Source organism: Anolis sagrei, chromosome 1 (assembly GCF_037176765.1).
Source record: "Anolis sagrei isolate rAnoSag1 chromosome 1, rAnoSag1.mat, whole genome shotgun sequence".
Classification (NCBI taxonomy): Eukaryota; Metazoa; Chordata; class Lepidosauria; order Squamata; family Dactyloidae; genus Anolis; species Anolis sagrei.
The window spans coordinates 165,460,341-165,466,340 of record NC_090021.1 but is presented as its reverse complement, the minus strand read 5'-3'; positions in this window follow the sequence as shown (position 1 = coordinate 165,466,340).

Sequence of the window (6,000 nt, the reverse complement as noted above, 5' to 3'; positions counted from 1 at the left end):
GTTGCCATGCACAGTGTATGGTGCTACAACAGAGCTTTCCAAACTGTGTGTTGTGACATGTTTGTGTGTTGGCTACAATTTGTAGGTATGTCATACAACCATATCAAGGCACCTCTGAGTCTATGGGCCCTTCCACACAGCCATACAACCCAGAATATCAAGGCAGATAATCCACAATATCTGCTTTGAACTTGATTGAGTCCACATTTATTTATTTATTTATTTATTATTTAAACTTATATGCCGCCACTCCCCTGGGGCTCGGAGCGGCTTACAAGAATAGCTAAAATCTAACAAAGTTTAAAAGCAATTTAAAAACAATTTAAAAACAACAGTATCAAACATTAAAAGCCTGTCGGAACAGGTATGTCTTACATGCCCTGCGGAAAGCTGGTAAGTCCCGCAGGGCACGAACCTCAGGTGGCAGAGCATTCCAGACTGATGGCACCACTGCTGTGAAGGCTCTGCGTCTGGTTGCAGCTAGACGCAAAGTCTTGACACTGGGGATATCCAATAGATCTTGGTCCTCAGAACGGAGGGATCTCTGGGGTTGGTAGGGGGTGAGACAATCCCTCAGATACATTGGCCCCAGACCATGCAAGGCCTTAAAGGTGAGTACCATCACTTTGAAAGTGATCCGGTGCTCAATTGGTAACCAATGCAGCTGTAGTAAGATTGGTGTTATGTGGCATCTCATCGGAATTCCCGCAAGAAGCCGAGCAGCTGCATTTTGTACCAACTTGAGCTTCCGAATCACCGACAGAGGGAGGCCAATGTAGAGGGCGTTACAGTAGTCCAGTCTTGAGATGACCGTGGCCTGGATCACCGTAGCTAGGTCGTCCCTGGACAGGTAGGGGGCCAGCCGTCTAGCCTGCCGCAGGTGAAAGAAGGCGGTTCTGCTCACGGCGGAGACCTGGGCCTCCATTGTCAGCAGAGGGTCCAAAAGGACTCTCAGACTCTTTACCAATGATGACAGGCGTAACGCCTCGCCATCCAGGGTGGGCAGAAGGATGTCCCCACTGCCCGGTCCACCCAGCCATAGGATCTCCGTCTTTGCTGGATTCACCCTCAACCTGCTGGCACGCAGCCATCCAGTAACGGCCTCGAGGCACTGATGGAAACAATCGGGTACAGAGTCCGGTCGGCCTTCCATCTTCAGCACCAGCTGAGTGTCATCGGCATACTGATAACACTCAAGCCCAAAACCTCGAACCAGCTGGGCAAGTGGTCGCATATAGATGTTAAACAACAGAGGGGAGAGAATGGCCCCCTGAGGAACCCCACAAGATAGAGGGGACCTCTCAGAGACCAGGCTTCCCCTCTCCACTCGCTGTCCACGGTTGTGAAGAAAGGAGGACAGCCAGTTTAAAGCTGTCCCCCTGACTCCAGCAACAGCAAGGCGGTGGGTCAAGACATTGCCATATAATCCAGTTCTGTGTGGATTTTATACAGCTGTGTGGAAGGGGCCTATCTATATAAATAAAAATGTAATGTTCGTTTGTGGGATTAACATAACTCTAAAACCACTGAATGAATTGACACCAAATTTGGACACAATACATCTCTCGGGCCAACAAATGACCATCACTCATAAAAACACTGAAAAATATAGCAAAAGAGACTTAAAAAGCAAAAAAAAAAAAAACAACGCATATATACAAAACCACATATTTAAAAGCAAACACACACATATACACAAATATATACACACACAAAACACATATACACAGACTGGGCCACAACAACGCATGGCAGGGGACAGCTAGTGTGAAATAAGAAATAAATAATATATAAAACATTCATTTTGTTATTACAATTGATGTATGTGTCCATATTTCTTATAAGGTGTTGGTTTAACCAAGTGATTCTTAACCTTTTTTTGACCAGGGACCACGCTCCAACATTAGTACCAAAAGGGTTATGAGTCAGTTTTTGGTCAACTTTACATTCAGTTGGGGTGCTGATTCAGAAAATTGCATTGGATAGACCACATCAGCTCGAGTTTCTGAAACAGAACATATGCCATCCAGTAGTCACCATCTGCTTGCCCACAGAAAACCATATTTAATAATCTAGAGCTGATGTGGTCTATCCTAAGGGGCTGGGCTGGTCACTGACAGGAAATCAATGGCAGGGAGCGGAAAGAAAATAAAATAAAGAGGAAGGAGGCACACAGACCAGATTTTCATCCCCACGGTCCACTGGTGGTCTATGGCCCGCAGGTTAAGAACCACTGGTTTAACTTCTGTTTTACTAGCAAAATTTAATTAGTGTGTTTTGAAATGATGCATGTCTAAAAAGTATGTCACCAATATGAAATGTTTGGAAAGCTCTGTGATGTATGCATAGACGACAGAGATGGTGATGATGATATATTTGGAGGGACCTGGGGTTTCCCCAGCCTTGCTTTAAGCTGAATGTACTCTACAATTTTTCCCACTTGAATTATTTGTCTGCAGACTAGTTCTGAGACTGAGGAAGTGGAGCTAGGAAAAACAGGAGAAAAGCAAGCAGCAGGTTTCAACCTGATCAAGAAGCTACGCCAACCATGCCTCACATGCAGGTTTCAGGCCCACGATGCCACACATATAGAAGGGAAAACCTGCCCATCTGCTGCTGCAGCAACTTCTAACAAACAACTATTTAATTTGTTTCCCACCTTGCCTCCCAGGAGCTCAGAATAACCCTTTAGCCTAAGCAAAACTCTGGAGGTTGGGGAAGACTGAGACAACTGCAGTTGCCTGATTAAAAGTAGCTGGTGAGATTCATTGCCAAACAAAGCTTGAATCTAACCTGAGACATGTCATATTCTCCATCAATCCAAACACTTTTCCCCTTTACAAACACATTTTAGTGCCAACTTTTCAACCACCCCTTTTCTGGATCGCAACAGTTTATTTTCTTGCCTGATAGAAAACCTGTGTGATATCTCTTCCTGTAGGAAGCACCACCCCATGCGCTGTACACGTGCCATCATCACTCTTCTCAGTGTCTGCAACGTCTGTCCGCTTCACATGCCATAACATATGCCATTTACACACAGAGAAAACACACATACTGTGAGTAGGTATGCACCCTGACAGCTTCCTATACAATCCTTGAACTGACATTGTGGGAAGACACCTGTCTAGATGCCAAACAAACGAAGAAAATGATATCACAACTATATTTAGGAAAGTGCATGAATTCCTTGCTTTCCAAACAGAATAAACACTTTTAAGCTATTTATTCAAATAAACATGGAAAACCTCTACTTTCTTCACTTCCTTTTCGAACTGTTATCATATCTGACTGTACACATCTTTGAATTTGGATGTATTTTAAGGCACCGTTGCTATGTATGTATTTAATGTGCTGAATTCTGGCTGGTTTGTCTGGGGAAAGACTGTTTTTACTCCTTTTTACCCTTTTCAGTGTACTCACAATATTAGAGACTTCAGAAGGTATTAAATCTCACCAGTTGATTTTAGGACTGTGGCATAAACCTATAGATGATGTGTTTCAACTGGAAATGGATACTGAAAATGGGCGTGAAATTAATCCAAGGAGTGTTTTTACAACTAATATCGTTTGGGCACAGCTCCATTTAGAAAGGAACGTGGGAAAGAAAGTAGGAGAGCCAATTACTGGAGATCATTTTATCTGCAGCGGAGTTCTGTCTGCCAGGATGGTTCAGTGCCTATCCCAGAGCAATAACAATCTCCTCCTGACACAAAGGTTGGAAGAACTTCAAACCATTCTTTATGGCCCTCTGCCAGTTTTTCATTGTTTTCTTACTACATGATAAATTGGGGAGGAGTGGGTGGGAATCTCAATTAATCCAGTAAATGTTCAGTCTGGGCTTGGGTGTCTCAGGTTCTACTTCTGAGTCAGCAGCAAATTCCACTTGGTTGTCCCAGAGCCATTTCCCATAACACTTCCAGCAAAGGATTCACTCTCACGGTTCATGGCAGAGCCACACTGGGATATCACTGGATTCATTCCCCATGAGAAGCGGCAGGTTTTCACTTTGTTAACCAGTGGCACTGCAACACCAAGTCTTAAAACTGCTGGAAATGAAAACATCCACGTTGTAAGAAGTAACCTCAACTGGATGTGCAGTGAATAAAAGTCTGCTATAGTCTCCCCTTCTTATTTTTTCCAGATCTTTAATTCCTTCCTCCTTTCTATTCGGCTTCTTCCTGCTGCTGCTTCTACCAAGGCACATCTACGTTGTAGAACTGTTGCATTTCAACACCACTTTAACTGCCCTGGATTAATACTGTGGAATCCTGGGATTGGTAATTTGGTGAGGCATCAACCCCCTTTGTCAGAGAAAGTGGAAGAGACTACAGTTCCTATGGATATGAGTATGGTCAAACTGCATTCATTCTACAATGTAGAGCAGTATTTCTCAACCTGGGGGTCAGGACCCCTGGGGGGGGGGGGTCACGAAGGGATGTCAGAGGGGTCATCAAAGACTTTCAGAAAACAGTATTTTCTGTTGGTCATAGGGATTCTGCGTGGGAGGTTTGGCCCAGTTCTATCATTGGTGGAGTTCAGAATGCTCTTTGATTGTAGGCAAACCATAAATCCCAGCAACTACAACTCCCAAATGTCAAGGTCTATTTCTCCCAAATTCCACCAGTGTTGACATTTGGGCATGTTGAATATTCGTGCCAAGTGTGGTCCAGATTCATCATTGTTTGATTCCACAGAGCTCTCTGGATGTCGGTGAACTCCAACTCCCAAACTCAAGGTCAATGCCCACCAAACCCTTCCAGTATTTTTTGTTGGTCATGGGAGTTCTGTGTGCCAAGTTTGGTTCAATTCCATGGTTGGTGGAGTTCAGAATGCTCTTTGATTGTAGATGAACTATAAATCCCAGCAACTACAACTCCCAAATGACAAAATCAACCCCACCAGTATTCAAATTTGGGCATATCGGGTATTTGTGCCAATTCTGGTCCAGTGAATGAAAATACATCCTGCACATCAGGTATTTACATTACAATTCACAACAGTAGCAAAATTACAGTTATGAAGTAGCAACAAAAATAATATTATGGTTGGGGGTTGACACAACATGAGGAACTGTATTAAGGGGTCACGACATGAGGAAGGTTGAGAACCACTGATGTAAAGGCATTGATAAAAGAAAAGCAGACAGCACAAGGAAACTGTTTGAGCAGAGGTGCACAAAAGGAGGCCAGTTTTAGAGGTTCCTTTAACAAAGATCAATATAAATTATGGGCCCAGTGATAGTCTGTGATGAAAAGCCAAGTAGTCATCTCTGCAGATACAAATAAAACATACAAGAATAGACATTGTGGTATATTTTTAAACAGATTGCATGTAGTAGGGCTGCAGGCACATGCAGTCCTCCTGATATTGTTGGATTGAGGGAAGATGACAGCTCAAAATCCAGCAGCATCCTGAGAAATGTTATTTTCCCCATTGCTTGTGCATTTGAGTCATGATGAAAGATTGTTTCCAAATGGGGTGGCTGGGCAACAGAAGAGCAGATGAGCTCAGAGCTCCGTTGCAGAGGCATGGACAATGTTATTAACGTGTTAACAAACTACAAAGCCAACCTGGACATTGTGTCTATATAAAGGAAGTTATTTCCCCCCTCAAAAAGATGAGGAGCAAAACCAGCTTGAGGAGTGTGATTTTGAGCAGATGAATGCTGGAAGACAAATAGGGCACGTTGCCTCTCCCTCTTCTCATCTTCAAAGTGGCAGTCCTCCCATTACTGCTTTCAATTAACAAAACGAAGCCCTTTGGGTAGGTTCATGTCCCTCTCCTGCCTAACCTCAAGTCCAGGGAAGTGAAATGAAACACCATGATCATAAAGAAAGGATTGCAGCCATATTGTTATCACTGTGTGCCTTCAAGTCAACTCACAGCAATCCTAACATACGCTTTTCTTAGCAAGCTTTAGTCAGAGAGGCCTTACCATTGCCTTCCTCTAAGGCCAAAAGAATGAGACTACTCCAAGGTGGGTTTCCATGGCCAAAC